Raw genomic sequence first — 22917 nt, 5'->3', positions numbered from 1 at the left:
TTCCACAACGTCCACAAAATCTATTTATTGTTTAATTGTTACCTTAAGATATTTTTATTTTTTAAATAAAATAAAAAATTACCTTACGGAATATATGAGCCATTAATATTTTTAGTTTCACGTAAAAAATATGTTATATTAATTAGACAAGATCCAGCTGAGTACTCTTAGTCATGCATGTTGAAAAAATCATTGTTAGAAGATGCCATATTAATTAGAATTTTGTTAGCTGTCGTTTTCACATTAAAGAACATGTCATATTCATGACACGTCTATCGATCTAGCCGATTGATCGTGGATGTATATATATATATATATACTTTAAATCCATTCATGCAGTATAAAGTGAAGGCTTTAAAATCTGATGATTTCTACGGACCATAGGCTCTTTTTCCAATGGCCCTGAGTACTTCCAATGGCCCTGAGCTGGTACTGTACTAGGGTCGGCCTCAATCCAAAAAAAAAAAAAAAAAAATTCACTTTAAAATTAATTATAATATCTCTACTTTTTATACTATATCAATTATTTTTTTTTATTATTCAAATAAAAAAAATCACTACAAAACAAATTTTTTACATTTTTTCATATAAAATATATTTTTTCACTTTTTTCTAGAAAACATTTTCAATAAAACCAATCAAACACATATACCCAAAAAAGTGTTATAGTACCGCCTTGATACAGTTCCAGCCCAGGGCCATAGAGATATGGAGATTTCAGAAACATCATTTGATAGCGGATTTATTTTTCTTAATTTATTTTGTTTTGTTTTTATTTCTCATGGTGTAAAGTGTTTTTATTTTAATCACCGAATATTCAGCCAACAATTAAAACTAATGTCTTTATTCTTTCTCCGACCATCATATTTTTTTAAAATGTGAGACTTTTTTAAGAGAACTTATAGAATTCATTATTTTTTAGACATCTTTTAACCATCTCTATAGTGAATGTGAATGGATGAATATATTATTAAATTTGTATGAGGTCTTCATGAACCTACACATCAAATAGTTGGTGTATTAAATTTGTAGGAAAAGATGGTTATGTAATATGCATGGTCATTTTTTTTTAAAAAAATTCAAATTCACAGCCCTGTACCAATCCAGGTTTATATCCAAAATCGAAAAAGAAAAAGATGAACAGTTAAATGAAAAAAAAGAAAAACAGTGCGATAAAAAAAATAAAAAAATAAAAAAAAGAATCAAAAATCAAAATGAAGTTGAAATACCAAGAGGATAGGGGAAAACCAAAATGAGATAAAACAAAATAATAATAATAATAAAGAAAGTGAGAATATTTCGATTTTTATTTATTATTATTTTTTATTTTAATTATAGAGAAGAGTGCTCAACGAGCAGTGTCCACACGTAGCACATTTTTCATCAATTTGCTGAGGCTAGCTAATGGAGAGGCTTTTACAAGTTACAACCATTTTAGCATTGAAAATCTATTTTGGCAAGGCTAGAGTACTATTCAGCAAATTTATTAGCCAAATAGTTTAAAAAATAACATTTTTCTATTATACCCATCTACTTTTTCAAAACATCTACGTCAGTTCAGTATTTTTTAATATTATTTTTCAAATATTGCTTTCTTCTTTCTTCAACAATCATATTTTTGAATATTTATTTTTTCTTAATTGTCATATTTTTTAAAATTTGTCTTTTATTAACGGTTATATATATATAAATTGTAAATCTTTTTCCAATGATTATATGCTTTCAATATAAATAACACAATTTTTTCTTAAATTTTCACTCACCTCAACCAAATATATTTTCCATTTAATCTTTGTTTTTATCAAAGTATTCTACTAGGAGCGAAACATGTTTGTAACAAAAGAAACAACACTCGAAGAAAATTGAGTTGGCCAAGTACAAAGTAAAGTTGGGTGAGAACGAAGGAGAAATTAAGGAGAGGTGCTGCTATACGGTTGTGGCAAAAATCATGGGCTTTCTACCCACCAATCAACAAGTGACACATTAGCATTTTAAGAAAAATGCAAAAACTTAAAATTAAAACAAAACACCAAATCAAAATGAAAGCAACCAATAAAAGACCATAATGGCTGGGTGGCTGACCGCCACCGCCAGCCACGGCCTCAGGCAACGGGGTGGCCGTAGAGCCACCCCAAACAGATCTGCAAGGGGTGGCCGGGGGTGGGTCGGCCACCCCTCTCCTTCCCTCTTCCTCTTTCTCTCCAAAATCCACCCCAACCCAAATCAAATAAAAAAAATGGAGCTTCTCTTTTTGCTCTTCCTCTTGCTTCACCTCCAAATCCACCCCAGTATGACACCTCTCGTTGGACCACTCCTTCACTAGCGACAAGAAGAACGAGACAAGTTTCAAAGCGATGTTGACGACGTCGGCAGATCTAGACACAGAGTCGGTGACATCTCTGCGGTTGGATCTAAAGCAGAAGAGCGACGTCCCCATGAAGATTCAGATGGACACAAGAGTGAAGCTCGGAGGGCTGCAGAGCAAGAAAGCCGGGAAGAGCAATAAGAGAAGCTCCATATTTTTTTGGTTTGATTTGGGTTGGGTTGGGTTGGAATTGGAGAGAAAGAAGAAGAGGGAAGGAGGGGGGTGGCCGATCCACCCCAAGGGGTGGCTTCGGCCACCCTTTGCCTCAACTGGGGTGGATCGGCCACCTCCTATGGGGTGCTTGATCCACCGAATTGTAGATATTCGGTGTTTTGGTTTTTTAATTTAAATTTTATTTGTTTTTTAATTAAACCTGATATAATCAAGTGTTTTGATTTTATTTTCTTAACTTGTTCCATGCTAGGTGTCTTATATTTATTGGTCGGCAACAAATGAGGGTTTTTTTGCATCAACCGAATTACAGATATTCTCGAAATTAAGTGGTTTGCAGGAGAAGAAAAGACTTGCGTTAAATTAGACTGATGTCAACATCAGTGATTAATCAATCTTGTCATATTAACGGCCAGGTTCATATAATTTCTAGAAGACCTATTTCATCAGTGACATAAGTGATTACATCAGTGACTGACATCAATGATTACATTACTTTAAATTCTTGTAGTTGATCACAAGAGAAACTTTTAAATTCTGTCATAGCGTTAGCTTCCTTAAGTTCTATTCCGTTAATTATATGTAAAAAAAATAATCATAAAAAATCACCTGCAATAAATTGTTTTTAGTGTTTTCACTTTAACTTGGTGCAGATCTTTAATTGTGTCCTCTAATCCCGTCTCTTTAAAGTATTAAAATATTGATTAAATAATTAAATTAACGGTCTCTATTTATAATTAAATTTAAATTTTTAAGACAAATAATAATTTAACATGATATCAAAGCCGAAAGTTATGAGTTTAAATTTTGACTAATTCATTTATATCCTCACTTCCATTAATTATTCCATTTTTTCCCGTACCAACTTCTTAATAATTTTCAGCCGTATGATTACCACTACCAACTTTCTCTAGTTGTTAAACGAACAAAGCAGTCAACTATAAATGACAATAAAAAGGATCATTTATTAACTTATTAAAGAAAACTGAAATCTATACTTGTTAAAATCAGAAACCCAAATGACTATTTTGACCCTGACTTGCTATAAAAGCAATGCTGCATGCCAATTAAGAACATGAACAGTACTCCTCCATGGACATGATGAATGATCAGGTCTGCAAATGAGTACTCTTAAACGAAAAGATAAAGGAGTACTATAGCTATTTTTGGTCTTTCTTTTGTTTCTGCTTTTTCTTTTTAACTTATTAACTATTTTCTTCTAAAACTTTCATTATTAGTTTTTTATCTTTCAATTCATCAAAATGTTACTTCATTTTAGGAAAATTTCATCAACTTCCTCGTTTTGGCTTGTTTTATTTTTTCTTTCGTTTGTTCTTTATTTATTTAGTTGTTTTTTTGGTTCCATAATTAGGGTCCATCATCTTCTTTGTTATTATTGTTACAGAAGTTCGTGGGTGCAAAACAACTATCAATTGCTTGGGTTGAAAACAACAGTTATTGGCGGTGGTCAAGGATTGAAGAAACAAGCAGGTACCTAGTGCTTAATTAGATCTAGTCCTTATATTTCTTTCACTCTCTATACCATTTTTTATTGCAACAAAATAAACTAACCCAGTCTCCAAGCTAAACTCAGAGAACCACTTGCATTAATTGAGGTTAAACATGTTTAACCTCGAGAAATTAAGCAATATGATTGCATCGTTCGCTTTATTAATTAAGGAGGAAAATATAACATATATTTGGACTAAAACCACTTTGATATTGGTAAATAATTTCATTTTACCTCATGAATTATCCACTCATTTGCACTTTGACCTCCAATGTTTAAAAAATAACACTTGACTCCCCTAAACTTTCAAATTGTTGCAATTCGATCATTCTGACTTTTTTTTTTTTTTTTTTTTTCCAAAATGCTCTCATCCCAAGTTTTTTGAAAAAAAATTTTAAAATTAAGAGGTGTCCGGTCTGGGGTGGCCGAAGCCACCCTTAGGCCCAACAGGGGTGGCCGGCCACCACTTAATTTAATTTAATTTTTTTTTAATTTTAATTATTTATTTATTATTATTATTTTTTTAAACTTGGGATGAAGGTATTTTGGGGAAACAAAAGTCAGAACGGTCGAATTGTAACAATTTAGAAGTTTGAGAAGTCAAGTGTCACTTTTTAAACATTGAAGGTCAAAGTGCAAATGAGTGGATATTTAGGGGGCAAAATCTATTTTTCCCAAAATAGAAAGCAAAGATAGAATTACTTATATAAATTTCACCGTTCAACTGCTAACTGTTATAACGTCTACTGCAGTAATACAGGTCTTGATGTCGCTGAACTAATAAAAGTTTGTTGGCTAGACGTGCGTGGAAAATTTGAGATAACAAAGCTATCACTGGCCAAAACTACGTATGAAGTGGTGTTTGTGATAAAGTTGGAACAAGCTTCCCGATGGGAAGTTCCTGTGAATTTTACACTTATCCTACCAGATGGAAGCAAACAAGAGCGAAAAGAAAATTTGGAGGAAAAGCTGAAAGGGGAGTGGATAGAGATCCCAGCAGGCGACTTTGTAGCATCACCAGAAAGGACTGGCGAGATAGAATTTGCAATTTACGAACATGGTGATGATCGCTGGAAGGGAGGGCTTGTCATCAAAGGCATTGCAATTCGGCCCAAGTACCAGGTTCTATAATAATCCACAAAAATTCAAAAGTGTTGGGAGATTTTTTTTTTTTTTTCCTGCATCATCTTCCTCTATAATTATTATTATTATTATTATTATTATTACAGAATGATTGGTTCGTGAATGCAAAAAAACTATCAATAGCTTGGGCTGAAAACAATAGTTATTGGCGCTGGTCAGAAACAAGCAGGTACCTAGCGTTAAACTCTAGTTCTTGATATAACAGTCTTCGTTGCAATAGATTATACTAACCCAGCCAGTCTCCAAGCTAAACTCAGAAAACCACTTGATTTGACGTTGTTGACAAATATATTGTCTAACGACTAACATCGAGAAACCAATATGATTGTGTCAATTGCTCTTTTAAAGAGGTAACTATTAACATAGACCTACACTAAACCCACTTTGAAATTAGGAAAGAACTTCATGTCATCCTATTATAAATGAAAAATTAAATGACAAAGATAGAATTACTTATATTGCTTTCACTCATTAATTGCTAACTGTTATAAGGTCTGATGTTGCAGTAATACAGCCATTGATGTCGCTGAATTAATAGAAGTGTGTTGGCTAGACGTGCGTGGAAAATTTGAGATAACAAAGCCATCACCAGACATAAATACATATGAAGTAGCATTTGTGATAAAGTTGGAAGAACAAGCTTCTGGATGGGAAGTTCCGGTGAATCTCACACTTATCCTACCAGATGGAAACAAACAAAAGCGAAGAGAAAATTTGGTGGGAAAGCCGAGAGGGGAATGGATAGAGATCCAAGTAGGTGAATTTGTAGCATCACCAGAAAGGACCGGAGAGATAGAATTTGCAATTTACGAACATGGTGATGATCATTGGAAGAAAGGGCTTGCGATCAAAGGCATTGCGATTCGACCCAAGTACCAGGTTCTAGAATAATCTACAAGATAATTCAAATGTGTTGGGAGATGTTTTTCTCTTACTAGGATGTGAAAATCATAACGCAAAATTAATTTGAATTCTCACGTAAGATGAGAGCACAATTCTCTCGTGCATGCACAAACTTGTTAACATTTTCAGTAAAACTTTTTTTCCTTTTTCTTTCATTTCTTATTCTTTTTAACATATTACCAATTCTCTACTAAAACTTTGCATTATTTGGTTTTCGTCTTTCAATTCATCAAATGTTTACTTCATCTTAGAAAAATCTCATCAAGTTATATAGATAAAAGTAAAACCAGCATCATCAACATCGTGGTTTCGGTTTGTTTAATTTATGCTCTTTTCCTTTTTTTTTTTTTTTTTTTTTTTTGGAGGGGGGAGGGAGGGTGTCCATAGTTGGGGTTCATCAACTTCCTTGTTATTATTATTACAGAATGATCAGTTCGTGGACGCAAAAAATCTATCAATTGCTTGGGTTGAAAACAATCGTTATTGGCGCTGGTCAAAGATTGAAGAAACCAACAGGTACTAGCTAGCGCTAAGCTCAGTCCTTGTTATATTTATGTCGCACTCGATAACTTTTTTTGTTGTAACAAAATATACTAACCTAGTCTCCCAGCTAAACGCAGAAAGCCACTAGGATTGGTTATGTTGACCAATATACTGTTTAACCTTGAGAAACCAATCCGATTAGGTATTTTTCTCAAATAAAGAGGAAAATGCTCATATAGATTTGGACAAAAAGCAGTTTGGTATTAGTAAATAATTTCATGTCAATCCCAATATAGAGGAAAAATAGAGAGCAAAAATAGAATTACTCAATTTCTTTTTACACCGTTCGATTGCTAACTCTTATAAGGTCTGATGCTGCAGTGAAACAGCCATTGATGTCGCGGAACTAATAGAAGTTTGTTGGCTAGACGTGCGTGGAAAATTTGAGATAACAAAGCCATCACTGGCCAAAACTACATATGAAGTAGCATTTGTGGTAAAGTTGAAAGAACAAGCTTCTGGATGCATGGGAAGTTCCAGTGAATGTCACACTTATCCAACCACATGGAAACAAACAAGAACGAAAAGAAAATTTGGTGGGAAAGCCAAAAGGGGAGTGGATAGAGATCCCAGTGGGTGAGTTTGTAGCATCACCAAAAAGGACCGGAGAGATAGAATTTGCAATTTACGAACATGGTGATGATCTTTGGAAGAGAGGGCTTGTCATCAAAGGCATTGCAATTCGACCCAAGTACCAGGTTCTGGATTAACAAAAAAATTAAAATGTGTTTGGAGACATTTTTTTTTTTTTTTTCCTTCTTACTATGAATGTCAAAAATCATAATGCAAAATTAATTTGTATTTTCAAGTAAGCAGAGAGCACAATTCTCTCACAAACTTGTCCACATTTTCAGTATAGCCATTTTTGGTCTTTCTTTTGTTTCTTATTCTTTTTCTTTTTAAGATATTCCCTATTTTCTTCTAAAACATTGCATTATTAGGTTTTCAACTTTCAATTCATCAAATGTTTACTTCAGTTTCGGAAAATCTCATCAAGTAAAACCAGCATCAACTTCTTGGTTTTGGCTTGTTTATTTTATTTTTCATTTGTTCTTTCTTTTGTTTATTATTTTTTGGGTGGACGCCATTTTTGGGGTCCGTCATCTTACTTATTATTATTATTATTACAGAATGATTGGTTTGTGGTTGCAAAAAATCTATCAATCGCATGGGCTGAAAACAATCGTTATTGGCGCTGGTCAAAGATTGAAGAAACAAGCTGGTACGTACCTCTAAGCTCTAGTCCATGCTATATTTGTCTAACGTTCTTCCTTAATTGCAATATAATATACTAACCCAGTCTCCAACCTAAACGCATAACACCACTTGAATTGATGTTGTTGACAAATATGCTGTTTTACATCGGAAACCAATATGATTGTGTCAATTGCTCTTTTGAAGAGGAAAATATCAACATAGATCTGGACTAAAACCACTTTCATTTTAGTAAATAATTTCATGTCAATCCCAATATAGAGGAAAACATAAAGAGCAAAGATGAATTGATCATAATAACTCTTTTACCGTTCAATTGCTAACTCTTATAAGGTCTGATGCTGCAGTAATACAGTCACTGATGTCGCTGAATTAATCGAAGTTTGTTGGCTAGACGTGCGTGGAAAATTTGAGATAACAAAGCTATCACGAGCCAGAACTACATATGAAGTAGCATTTGTGATAAAGTTGGAAGAACAAGTTTCTCAATGGAAAGTTCCAGTGAATGTCACACTTACCCTACCAGATGGAAACAAACAAGAACGAAAAGAAAACTTGGAGGGAAAGCCGAAAGGGGAATGGATAGAAATCCCAGTAGGCGAGTTCGTAGCATCACCAGAAAGGACCGGAGAGATAGAATTTGCAATTTACGAACATGGTGACGATCGCTGGAAAAAAGGGCTTGTCATCAAAGGCATTGCAATTCGGCCAAAGTTTCAGGTTCTCGAATAATCCACATCAAAATTCAAATGTGTTGGGAGATTTTTCCTTTGGCTATGAATGTGAAAAAGCATGACGAAAAATTCATTTGTATTACCTATTTTCTTTTGTTTATTTTTCTTTTCTCTTTAACGTACGTATTACCTATTTTCTTCTAAAACTTTGCATGATTTCATTTTCATCTTAATTTCAATTCAAAAAATGTTTACTTATTATTATTATTATTATTACAGAATGATTGGTTTGTGGTTGCAAAAAATCTGTCAATCGCTTGGGCAGAAAACAATCATTATTGGCGCTGGTCAAAGATTGAAGAAACAAGCAGGTACCTAGTGCTAAGCTCTAGTCCTTTTTATATTTCTTCCGCTCTCTATAAAATTCTTCCTTGCAATAGAATATACCAAACCCAGTCTCCAAGCAAAATGCAGAACACCACTTGAATTGATGTTGTTGACCAATATAATACTTAACCTAAAGAAAACAATGTGAATATATGGTTCGATTGCTCTATTAGTGGAAAATATTAACATAGATCTGGACCAAAACCACTTTGAATTTTTTTTTTTTTTTTTTAATAATTTCATATCAAACCCAATATAGAGGAAACAAAATAAAGAGCAAAGATGGAATTAATCATACGTCCTTTATTGTTCAATTACTAACTGTTATAAGGTCTCATGTTGCAGCTACACAAATACAGGCTTTGACGTCGCTCAACTAATCGAAGTTTGCTGGCTAGACGTGCGTGGAAAATTTGAGATAACAAAGCTATCACGAGCCAGTACTACATATGAAATAGCTTTTGTGATAAAGTTGGAAGAACATGCTTCTGGATGGGAAGTTCCAGTGAATGTCACACTTATCCTGCCAGATGGAAAAAAACAAGAACGAAAAGAAAATTTGGAAGGAAAGCCGAAAGGGGACTGGATAGAGATCCTAGCAGGCGAGTTTACCACATCACCAGGAAAGACCGGAGAGATAGAATTTGCAATTTACGAACATAGTGACGATCGCTGGAAGAAAGGGCTTGTCATCAAAGGCATTTCAATTCGGCCAAAGTACCAGGTTCTAGAATAATCCACCACAAAATTTAAATGTGTTGGGAGAGGTTTTTCTCTTACTATGATTGAGAAAAGGATGACGCAAAATTAATTTCTATTCCCATGAACGAAGAGAGCACCAATTCTCTCTTGCGCATGCAAACTTGTCCACATTTTCAGTATATCTATTTTTGCTCTTTTCTTTTTTTATTATTATTTTTTTAAATATTACCTATTCTCTTCTAAAACTTTGCATTATTAGGTTTTCAACTTTCAATCCATAAAAGTAAAACCATTATCAATTTCTTGGCTTTGCCTCGTTTTATTTTATTTTTCATTTGTTATTTGTATATATGTTTTTTTTAGGGGGTGGGGGGCATATATAGTTGGAGTCCATCATCTTACTTTTTGTTGTTATTACAGAATTATTGGTTCGTGATTGCAAAAAATTTGTCAATCACTTGGGCTGAAAACAATCGTTATTGGCGCTGGTCAAAGATCGAAGAAACAAGCAGGTACCTAGCGCTAAGCTCTCATGCATGCTTGTTATATTTCTTCCAATCTCTATAAGATTCTTCGTTGCAATATATTATACTAACCCAGTCTCCAAGTCAAACGCAGAGCACCACTTGAATTGATTTTGTTGACCAATATACCATTTAACATCGAGAAAAAAATGTCATTGTGTCGCTTGCTCTATTAAATAGGAAAATATTTACATAAATCTGGACTAAAATCATTTTTATATTAGTAAATCATTTCATGTCAATCCCAAAATAGAGAAAAAATTAAGAGTAAAAATAGAATTACTCATATGTCTTTCACCGTTTACTTGCTAACTGTTATAAGGTCTGATGTTGCAGTAATACAGCCGTTGATGTCGCTGAATTAATAGAAGTTTGTTGGCTAGATGTGCGTGGAAAATTTGACATAACAGGGCTATCACGGGCCATAACTACATATGAAGTAGCATTTGTGCTAAAGTTGGAAGAACAAGCTTCAGGATGGGAAGTTCCAGTGAATGTCATACTTATTCTACCCGATGGAAAGAAACAAGAACGAAAAGAAAATTTGGGGGGAAAGCCAAGGGGGGAATGGATAGAGATCCCAATAGGCGAGCTTGTAGCATCACCAGAAAGGACCGGAAATATTGAATTTGCAATTTACGAACATAGTGATGATCATTGGAAGAAAGGACTTGTGATCAAAGGCATTGCTATTCGACCCAAGTACCAGGTTCTAGAATAATCCACAAAACAAGCTAGTATGAGTTTTTCTATCTCTGCCTACCTCTCTCAGATTACTGGGAGCAGTATTGTGTTGGTCTTTATCTTTGTGTAAGAGTCACAGTCCTTGTACAAGTGAGACTATAAGTCTTAATCCTATTTATGTAAGAGTCGAAGTCCAAGTTGGACTATAAGTCCTAATCCTAATGGGACTATAAGTCCTAATCAAATTCTAAGTGAGTGTACGTTGTAAACTCTATTTAAGTGTGGTATTGGAATAAAGTATGGGCAGAGAATAATTAATATAAATCAATCTTGTGTTGTGTGTTGTGAGTTTAGGTCTTCTTGACCTCAAGCCCAATTTTTTTATATTTTTTATATTTTATCATATATATATATATATATATATATATATAAAAGCCGAATTACTTTCAGAAATACCTTAATATTGCGACATGTGGCGTGAACCATTTTTTTTTAAGGATAAATCAGTTTTTTAAGGCATAATTTTTTAACCGATTTTTTAATAGTGAACTGGTTTTTAATAGTGAACCGACCATTAAATTATGTTAATTAAAGGCATTTAATTATATTTCAATAATTTTCCTTATATGTGATTTCATTAAATTCAAACATTTAAGGCACAATATTAAGTATTATTAATGTCCAAATCAAATAAGGAAACAAATAATACAAATCAAATTATTATGTATTAATACTTTTAGTCACTTTAATATTTTTAATTCAAATTTAGAAAAGGTTAGAGAAGAAGATTTTTTTTTTTTTTTTCTACATATACGTTGTGCATGTAATAATAGATAATTTATAAAATAAGAATTTTTTATTTTTTTTTTCTAAATAATAAACCATTGAAAAACAATTTGATTAATAATAGATTATTTACAAAATAATAAGGTCTACAAAATAAAGATCTCCCAATTATTTCGGATTTTTCTCTCTCTCTCACCGATTTAATTTTTTTTCTCTCTCTCTTCCCACATCTCTTTTTCAACTCTTCAAATATAACAACCTAAAAAATCAACCTAAAATAATTCTTCTTCTTAATCTTCCATGTGTATGTTTTTTATTTGAAAAAAACTACAACTTCAAGAATTAACTTTGTTTTTTTTTATCTCTCTCCACTCTTCAACAATAATAACCTAAAAATCAATGGAGCATATCGTTCCATTGATCGGTTGATTTGTTTTAATGAGAAAGCAATGATGACTATTTCAAAAAAGAATGAATGATATATATTCTTTGTAAGATTTTGTTTATTTTACTCTGTATTTTTCTGAAATGATTAGAACTTTATGGATTTTATTTGTGAAATATAATAAGTATCACATCAACAATATCAGAGTTTCCTACTAATTTTCTATTAATATTTTGATAATCAGAATTCAAGTTTTCTTCTTGCTATTTTTTTTTTGCTTTTATACTTTTCATTAAGTACATGTTTGGTACACTTCAAAAAATAAAAAGTACATGTTTAGTAATATATTGGTGTATAACATTTAGTATGTATTTTCATTAAAAGAGACGTGATAGATTTTTGCACACACATATTTTAACTTATAATGAAAAGTAAGATGGAATGCATTTAAAATTTTGAAATTAAATTATAATGAAGAATCCCGCGCATAGTACAGGTTATGTGCTAGTTTTATATAATAGCTTAATTACTTTTTAGAGGTAGTATAGAATTGCGACAAGTGTCCTTTTTGTAATGGACAGAAATTTCCTCCAAACCAGTCTGGAGGAAATATCCTCCAACCCATTTAAAATAATATCAAGTATTTATAAACATTTAAAATGTTAGTCTAAGTTAGTAAACTGCTATTAATGACTTTAAGAATTTAATATGTGTTTTAAATATTTATAGACACTTGTCACTATTTTAAATGGGTCCACCGGTTTAAATATATACAATATATAAATTCCTTAATATATCAACTATGATTAATGTTCAAATCAAATAAGGAAACAAATAAATAAAAATCAATTTATACAATAAATACAAAGAAAATTATATTGAGGAATTAATATTTACCAACAATAACGTTTATATGTTTTTTTTTTTTTTCTCTGTCCTCATTTTTTTTTCTGACTTTTTTTTTTTTTTGTCTCTCTCTCTTCGATTTTTTTTCTCTCTCCACTCTTCAACTGTAACCTAAAGTAATTTTTCTTCTTAACCTTCCATGTTTATGTTTTTTATTTGAGAAAAACTACATGATAGGTACTCGAGGTTGGGTAGTGACGCGAGATGGGATTTGAGAGCTCTTTTCGGGTAGGAGAGACCACAACTCTTCACTTAGGATAGAAGAACACCACAATACTCCACTTAGGGTAGGAGAAGACCATAGTTTGACTAAATCATTCTCCAATTTCTTCATTAATAAAATGGTCTATAAATAGACTACAATTGATAACACGATAACACCTCAAAAATACATATCAAATATTCAAATAAACCTAATCCTAAATAATTGAAATCCTATTTTAACTTGACTATTAATCAAATCTAATCCTAACATTTTAATCCTAATGAGTTGGAATTACATTCCAATTCAACCTTATCTTATCCCTATCATTCCTGCCCCTTAAAAGGACATTGTCCTCAAGGTCCGACTAGATAGAATTAGAAATTTAAACTAATACCACTAAAAACAAATTTATACATGACTCAGAGTCCCACATAAAGAAAAGAATTTTAAAAAGGAAATTATACTTCTATGCTTTCTCTTTGGATAACTTGGTCTTTGACTTTTCTCTACCACAATTCTTTTTCTTTTTCTTTTTCCTAGACCAAACAAATAATACAAAACGTCTTCTTCTTCTTTTGTTGTTATGAATAGAGTTCGTGAACATGCCATTCTTCTTCAAGATGCTTCTTCGTTTGGGGTGAAGATGGGTTTTGCATTTGCGTAGGTGACAATCCGAGGAACAAAATCGTGGTAGAGTGGGGTTGTGGCCTATGGGCTGGCATTGTGGGAGCTTATGTGTCCAGTGCTTATTGGATATGTAGTCAGGATGAGCGGTGATGATTGTCGGCGGTGGCTAAAAGGAACAATGGCACTTGTGGGGATGGCGTCGTGGGACGTGGGCTTCGATAATTGATAGTGTGGCACGGATTGTGCAACTTGTGCTGCTGAGTTTTGATGGTTGGGGCTGTGTGCGGGTCTGGGGTTAGGCGAGCTGGACAGCAGATGCTGAAATGCTGTCAAGCCAGAACTGCTTGAAACACTCACTCACCTGCTCGATCATTTGATCCTTCAACTCGAGAAGTGCTTCCTAAATTGCTTCTAGTTGATCTGCACTCAAGGGAACTTTGATAGACATTGTTGGTGGAGGGCTGGATGTGGTTTTGGGCAATTTTGAAAGGAGGATTCGACTGGTCTGATACCCATTGATAGGTACCTGAGGTTGGGTAGTGACCCGAGATGGTCGGGGCCGGCATAGTATTACAGGTCCCTCGAGACAGTGCCAACCCTGCTAAGAAGGGGTAATATTTTGGGTAAACTATACATGAAAGTTATGAACTATAAAACATTAGTTTCTCCTGTATTAAAATACTTAGGCGATTGCCGCCAGGAGTACACCACTCTTTCATTAATGAAACAATACTTTTATGTTATATTAATGGAGACAACACATTTTTTAAATGTTTACTAAAACTGCACGTTTATTTTTGCTTAAATGGATTCACGTCATACCTAACTGTGAGGTTTACTTACTAAATTGTTAGACTTATACTGTTATTACCTTTTTAGGAAGTTTGTCACTAGAACCCAAAAGTGGTACAATTGCCACTATGGACCTTGCTTTAGAATCTTCATGCTACTTTCAGGTTTGTTTTACATTATCATTAGTTGCTCCATGCTTTTGAGTTTGAGGATTTTACTTATCCATTTGATGATTTAATAGTTTCTCATATTTGTTTCACCTTCCTATGCATTAACTCTGATAATTCTTAGAGGGCTGATTTCCCATTTGGGCACAAGTTGGTTTAATTAGAGTAATTGTCAGTAACCTTACCAGGTTAGCCAAGGCTAATTTTGGGGGCGTTACAGAGTGCTAAGACCTTGTAGGCATTTATGGGGCTAAGGAACACATGAACCGGCCTCTAGTTGAGCGTTCATTCCTTATGACAAGTGTTTGTCCAGGGGCTAGTTTTTATCCAAAAGTGCCCAAATGCCCTTAAGCTCCTATCTAAAGCTATAGGTTGGTTCCTACTTCCTTAGTTCTTAACAATGCAAGTAAAACAGATGAATTCAATGGGCATTTGAAAGCTTTGGAAAACACTTCTTGCTTATAGTAAATAGGTCTGTTTTAAGCACAAAACATAATACAAGTGTTCTTAATGGCAACTTTTGAAAACACTTTTTGAAACAAGTCTTGTCAAAGAAATGATGCAAAGGCTTGCCATAACACAAAAAGGCTTAAAATCATTGAAAGGAGTAAGGAAACGTTTCTCTCCTAAGTGTTGATATCTAGGCTATTGTAAAACAAGAAATTTAATCAACACAATAACAAGGTGTAGAGATTACCTCAACGAGTAGGTCTCTCAAGAGTGCTCCTCCCTTCTCCAAGGTTCCTCACAACTCACACTTACTCAAATGACAAAGTAGCAGCATTTTCTCAAGGTTTCAGAGGCAGATTTGAGGGTTGGGTCGAATGGGGTGTGGGTGTATTTATACAAAAAGGAAGTTGAGGGCAAAATGGGAATTCTGCCAAAAAGGAACGAGCGCTCGTGTGGTCCATGGGCGAGTGCTCGTGTACTGTTCACAACGAGCCAAAAATGCTTTTTCAAGCGTGCGTCTCGAGAATTAACCAAAGGTCTAAGAATGATCAACGAGCGCTCGTGTGAACTATTCATACGAGCATTCGTGTACTGTTCACAAAAAACCAAAAGGGTTCAATGTACGATTTCACGAGGGTAGCGTAAGCTTCAAAAAAGAGCTCGGTGTGATCCCCTAGACGAGCACTTGTCTAGTGAAGGGGGATCTTGAGCTTTTGCTTGCTAAAAAGGCCCTAAGGGCTTGAGCTTATCAAAGAAGATTTTAGGGTTTCTTTTTTGGGCCAAAAATTATTAGTCGGTTAAAAAATCTTTAACTCTTTAAAAAAATGATAATTTATTGAGGTATTACACAAGATGAGCGGTGCCGATGCGTGCGGCTATTGGCAGTGGCTTAAAGGAACAATGGTGCTTAGGTTGGAAAAGTGGGGTTGACCGGTTGATGGACTAGTTGCGGGTGTTCAGCGGTTGGACTGGTTGTGGGTTGTTGGTTGTTGGTGGCCGGGGTTAAATCGGGCGATGGAATATGCACTGAGTTTTGCTGTGAAGCCTCTTTATGAGTTCTGAATGTGTTTCCCATAATTTCTTTCAAAGATCAGTCGATGCTCTCTTTCCAAGATCATTCAAGGCTCCCAGCCATCGGACAACTTCTGCATTGCTTCTTTGATCCCTTTCATGCCTGCTTCCAATTTTTGAATCTGTTCTTCGTCTATAGCCATGGCAACGATTCTGGTTTATTGGACTTTGGTGAGAGTTGAGGCGTGGGATTTTTGTTTGTGGAACTAGTTGCATGTTTTTGGGGTATTTTCAAGTTTGAACGGAATTGGATTGAAATAGATCTGATACCAATTGATAGGTACCCAAGATTGGGTAGTGACATGAGATGGGATTTGAGAGATTTGAGAGCTCATTTCAGGTAGGAGAGATCACAACTCTTCACTTAGGGTAGAAGAACACCACAATACTCCACTTAGGGTAGGAGAAGACCATAATTTGACTAAATCATTCTCTGCCTTATTCATTAATAAAACGGTCTATAAATAGACTAAAATTGAACATGATAACACCTAAAAGATAGCATATCAAATATTCAAATAAACCTAATCCTAAATAATTGAAATCCTATTTTAACTCAAATATTAATGTAATCTAATCCTAGTATTCTAATCCTAATGAGTTGAAATTACATTCCAACTCAATCTTATCTTATCCCTATCACTACAACACCAAGAATTAATTTTCTCTTTCTCCACTCTTCAATAGTAATAACCTAAAAGTTCAATCCCAGGGTATATTCTTAACCTTTTGTTTATCAGTTTAACAAAAAAAAAAAAAATTGTATTTAGCTATCAATATATAGATATGAAACTAATGTTTTGTGCTACTTAATAAGAATAACAGAACACTCTCCAAACAATTGTAATTGAGTACAAATGTTTTGTGCTACTTAATAAGAATAACACAACACTCTCCAAACAATTGTAATTGAGTACTAACTGTATTTGTAGGTTGTTTATTTTTTCATTTTTTACTTTGTTTGAATGTTTGTTCTTTGATAAAAATTGAAACTTCTGAATGAAGATAATTAATTGTTTGGATTTTTAGTGGGCTAATGGAAGATTATAGTGTGTTTATTTGATTGTTGTGCTAAAAAAAGAATAGAAACTCTTTCGAAATACTAAATAGATAATTAAATATTGAGCCTAAGAGGATTTATTTGATTGCGTTAAATGTTGAGTGAAATATTTTATTTTATTAGGTACTGATAAAAGAGAAAGGGTAAATATCTTATAAATCCCTAAGTAAATGCGCCAAAACAGAAAACTCCCTAAACTTTTTTTTCTTTCGAATTTTTACTCCCTAGGTCAATCGAAAAGGCAAATTAACCCATACCATTACATTTTCTCCCAAATGTTTAATGCCCGTCAGTCCCAACTAAATGCACCATTTTGCCATGTCAGCATATTAATTTTTTATTAATTTAATTTAAAAATTAAATCTTTAAAAAAAAATTGAAGGGGTTGTAACACCCCAGTCTTATATTAGGATGATGAGAAGAAGCCACATAGAATGAGTGGTTTATAAAGATAGTCATGGGTGCTAAGTTCAACATTGCCTAGTTAGTAGGTGAAACCAAGAATTATAATAAATTTTAAGGAAGCTCCAAATTGACTAGTCCTTTTGGGGTAATAACGCAGATATGACTAGCACTTTTTCTTGGGTTGTTACAAATGGTATAAAAGCCACCTAGTAACGCTAGGTCATGTGGTATTGAAGCACTGCATGACGTGGTCCTGACGAGGACATCAGAAATTTAAGAGGGGGAGTTTGTAATACTCCAGTCCCATATTAGAAAGATGAGAAGAAGCCACATAGGGTGGGTGGTTTATAAAGATAGTCATGAGTGCTAAGTCTCACGTTGCTTAGTTACTAGGTGAAACTGAAATTTTTAATAAATTCTAAGGAAGCTCTAAATTGACTAATCCGTTTAGGGTGATAGCGCATATGTGGCTAACGCTTTTTCTTAGGTTGTTACAGGGGTGGCCAGAAAGCCACCCCTAACACCCTGGGGGTGGCCGCAAGCCACCCCATACAATACTGAGGAAATTCCGAATGAACATTTTATAGAAAGTTGCTAACCCATGGAAACATCATACCTTTCCCACTGACTTGGGTGTTGGCCATCCTCGGTTTGCTCCCACCTTCTCTTTATCCACTCAGATTCCATTAGCACTAATCACAAATCCAAGGAAAAGTAATCGATCCATCATGAAGCTACACTTCTTCAAGTTGATAAACAACTTGTTGTTATGGTGGACCTCCAACACTTTCCTCATGTGATCCATGTGATTCACCGGGTTGTGACAATAGATAATAATATCATCAAAATAGACAACGAAAAATTTCTCGATAAAAGGTTTTAGTGCCTGATTCATGAGTCGCATGAAAGTGCTTGGTGCATTCGAAAGACCGAAAGGCATCACCATCAACTCATAAAGCCTTTCCTTAGTCTTGACCGTTGTCTTCCATTCATCTTCCGGTCGTATACAGACCTGGTGATATCCACACCTCAATTCAATCTTCGAAAAGATCTTAGCCCCATATAGTATGTCAAACATGCCACTTATTCGGGGAATCGGTAACCCATACTAGACTGTGATCTTGTTTGTTACTTGGCTGTCCAGCACATCCGCCAACTCTCATTTTTCTTCGATATTGGTGTTAAGTGCCAAAATTTTTATATTTTAGCCCTTAAACTTATATATGTTAATTCCCTAGTGTTGTTAGTTTATGCCGTTTTATTCATTTTCTGTATTTTCTACGTCTTTATAGGCCTTTGGAAGAAAAGGAAAAAAACCTGGAAGTATTGAGCATAAAGAGCAAATTTGGGAAAAGCTAAAGGCTCTGGTAGTGCAATCGATCGCAGGAGACCTACGATCGAGCTCACTAATAGAGAACCAGATAAGCGCAAGGCGTGCGCTCGTGCACACAAGCAACAACCTCGATCACACCTGCAATTGAGCACCTAACACATACAATCGATCGCAGTCCTGCAATTGAGTGCACACAAGCTGCAATTGAGTGTAGTCGTGAGCTGGAGAACAATGAGCTGCGGCCAGAATGCCCTTTCCTTCCGTGTTAGGGTATTCCAAGTCCCACTTGTAATAGGACGAAACCCTACAAATTTTCTAGGTTTACTAGTGTAACAAGGATTTCGGCCTATAAATAGACCTCTTAGCTTCTAGGAAAACGGGTGTGGAGAAAGAGGCACAAGCTCTGGAAAAGAATTGAAGGCTAGATCAAGAGGAGTTTGGGTTTTTCTTCTCTTCCACCGTTTATTTTTGTTATGTAGTTTATATTTTAATTATGACTAGATTGAAGTCCTAGTCATGTCTATTTATGATTTCAATATTGACGCCTTTGCTACAATCATATTTTAGTATATTTAACTTGATTAATTCCTGTTTTCTTGAATTCCTCATATGTGTTTGCCTGATCAACATATAGATGTGGTATAGACTAGTTAATTAAATCAATTTGAATGATCGAGTCCTAGGTTTAATAAGAGTAACAAAAGAAATCTACAACGGGTTCTTGGGTTAATTAACATAGGGAACCGGAAGTAGACACCCATGTCCTAGGCCTTATGTGTTTGTTGATTTTACAGATTTATGTTTTCTTAACTAACAACTTAGTATACACACATGTTAAATCCTTTAAGAAAGAAAATAATTAGAGTAGACACCCATGCCTAATTCATTGCTTAGGGAGATCAATAGCTTAAGGAGTAGACACCCATACCCTTAGGTTGGCAAACATTAAATATATCGGTATGATTGGCGCATTGGTATACTGTTATCTTAATTAGTTTGATTAGTTGTGGATATCAAAATCGTAATCCTTTTTAGTTTTAGTTTATCTTTTATTTTATTTCTTTATTTTAAATTTTATCAGGACAATTGAATTTTATCTGTTTAATTAAATAGGAAATTACTTCTAAACATAATTTACCAATCCTCGTGGGAATGATCTCGTATGTGCCTGCTATACTATCGTTTGATCTTGTGCACTTGCGAGTAAAACATACCAAGTATTTGCCTATTAATTTACGTGGGTATTTGGCACAACAAATTTTTGGTGCCGTTGCTGGTGATTGTATTAAATTTTGTTTAGAATTATTTTCCTTTAGTTGGTTATTTTAATTTTTAATTTTAATTCTGTTTTTATCAAAAAGTAAAAATATTTTTTTTAGTTTTCCATTTACTTCTTTGCATCTGTTCTGTTTCAACTTGTAGCACCTAGCATTTTATTACTGCGATCGAGCTGAGACCAAGTGTGATCGAGCGTAGTGCGATCGAGAGCACTAACCTGCGATCGAGCACGATTCCAGAGGACTTCTGAACAGTAGTACTAAAACTGCTGTGACTACAAAGGAAAAATCTTCTTATGCAAGGTCATCGATTTCAAGCCTCAACCATGTTTCTCCTTGATCCAGAAATGGAGCGGACCATTCAACAAGGGCATAGAGACAATTCCGACACAAAAGAAGAAGAAGACGTTGAGAAAAAAATGGAAGAGCTGCCAGAAAACCCGCCGCCAGTGCGAAGGCCCATGAAGCAGTCTTTCATCCTGAAAAACCTCAACCAGCCATTATTCATAGCCTATCAACCGGAGGTAGAAGGCAATTACTACATATCCCCGCAAATACTCAATGCCTTAACTCACTTCAGAGGCACAGCTACGGAGGATCCAAACTTGCACCTCAGGGAATTCTTTGATCTCTGCAAGTTTCAGCAAGTTCAAGGCCTAACTCCGAAAAGACTCAGGTTAGTCTTATTCCCCTTTTCCTTAAAAGACAATGCTAAGTTGCTGTATAATTCCTTGCCTGCAGAATCCATTCATACTTAGGAAGAGTTGTCCAGCAAGTTCCTAAAGAAGTTCTTCTCCGCTCAAAAGACAAGGCAGCTTAGAAGGGAGCTTCAATCGTTCCAACAAAGAGATTGAGATATTTTCTTTGAAGCGTGGGACCATCTCAATACGCTGCTTCTTAACTGTCCACAACACAACATGCCTTAAGATGATCAGGTACAAACTTTTTATGAAGGTTCAAATGATATTAACAAGGGTATTATTGATTCAATTTGTGGAGGTATGCTGATGGAAAAGAGCAATGAGGAAGCTATAGAGCTCTTTGAGACATTGAGTGAACATTCCCAACAATTCTTATCCAAAGGGAGGCAAGGAGTAAAGAGCGAGGGCATGTATGAAGTGAACCTGAGTGGTGGACCTCCAAATCAGATGGCTGTTGTGGAAAGAAAGTTAGATATGATTGTCAAAGCCATGACTGCTCAGGACATCTCACCTAGTCAACAAGCCGCGCAACCCCAGGTATGTGCTTTATGTTCTCATTTTGATTACACTACTGAGACTTGCCCCTTGTATTCATTTGCAGATCAAGAGCAAGTAAATTATGAGGGACAGAACAATTATTCTCCCAAGAATAATCCTTACTCCAACACCTACAATCCAGGGTGGCGAAACCACCCAAATTTCTCATAGAGTAACAATCAAAATACTCTAAACCATCAAGGGCAGCAGAGGAACTACCAACAAGCAAGCCAACCAATGCAAGAATCAAAGCAGAATGACTTGGAAAGTATGGACGCACCTTGGCAACTACGCAACGGGAATTCATGAATGATCAAAGACAAATCAATGCAAAAATCAATCAAGCTATGCAAAGACTGGAAGTCCAAATGGGGCAAATGGCTAAGGAGCTGAGTGAAAGAAAACAGGGTGGATTTCCATCCCAAACAATACCCAATCCTGGAGCATCTTCTTCGGGGCAGAAATAAGAGAATAAGAGGAGAACAACAGTCTGGTTGAAGACGCTAAACTTAGCGCTCATGGGAGGCACCTCATAGTTTATCCTATTATTTTTCTATTTGTTTTTCTCAATTTATTTTTATGTTTGTCTTTAGTTTTGTTTTTGTTTCCCTTTTATGTTAATTCCCTAGTGTTGTTAGTTTATGCCATTTTATTCATTTTCTGTATTTTCTGTGACTTTGTAGGCCTTTGGAAGAAAAGGAAAAAAACTTGAAAGTATTGAGCTGAAAGAGCAAATTTGGGAAAAGCTGAAGCCTCTTGTTGTGAGATCGATCGCAAGAGACCTGCGATCGAGCGCATTACAAGCAAGAGAACCAGACGAGCGCAAGGTGTGTGCTCGTGCGCACAAGCAACAGCCTCGATCGCACCTGCGATCTAGTGCCTAACACATAGGATCAATTATAGTCTTGTGATTGAGCGCACACGAGTTGCGATCAAGCGCACCCATGCGCTGGAGAATAATGAGCAGCGGTCAGAATGCCCTTTCCTTCTATATTAGGGTATTCCAAGTCCCACTTATAATAGGACTAAACCCTACGAATTTTTTAGGTTTACTAGTGTAACAAGGACTTCTAAAGGCCTATAAATAGACCTCTTAGCTTCTAGGAAAAGGGTGTGGAGAAAGAGGCACAAGCTTTGGAAAGGAACTGAAGGCTAGATCAAGAGAAGTTTGGGTTTTTCTTCTCTTCCACCTTTTATTTTTGTTATGTAGTTTATATTTTAATTAAGGATAGATTGAAGCCCTAGTCATGTGTATTTATGATTTCAATATTGGCGCATTTGCTACAATCATATTTTGATGTATTTAACTTGAGTAATTATTGTTTTCTTGAATTCCTCATATGTGTTTGCCTGATCAATATATGCATGTTGTATGGACTAGTTAATTAAATCAA

The 22917-nt window shown here is 34.8% G+C and overlaps 1 pseudogene across 1 annotated transcript; it reads left to right on the top strand.

Annotated features, from left to right (window-relative positions):
- The first annotated feature begins 3628 nt into the window (after positions 1 to 3628).
- On the top strand, positions 3629 to 11123 carry LOC132164299 (uncharacterized; annotated as a pseudogene). Its single transcript, XR_015912934.1, has 13 exons — positions 3629 to 3649; positions 3942 to 4027; positions 4799 to 5168; positions 5276 to 5358; positions 5696 to 6068; positions 6517 to 6608; positions 6957 to 7333; positions 7766 to 7857; positions 8198 to 8570; positions 8804 to 8895; positions 9257 to 9635; positions 10034 to 10125; positions 10474 to 11123. The product of XR_015912934.1 is annotated as an uncharacterized LOC132164299 (transcript).
- The last annotated feature ends 11794 nt before the right edge of the window (positions 11124 to 22917 follow it).

The sequence above is a fragment of the Corylus avellana genome, chromosome 8 (genome assembly GCF_965113065.1).
Source record: "Corylus avellana chromosome 8, dhCorAvel1.hap1.2, whole genome shotgun sequence".
Taxonomy (NCBI): Eukaryota; Viridiplantae; Streptophyta; class Magnoliopsida; order Fagales; family Betulaceae; genus Corylus; species Corylus avellana.
This window is presented reverse-complemented; position numbering and strand designations above follow the sequence as displayed.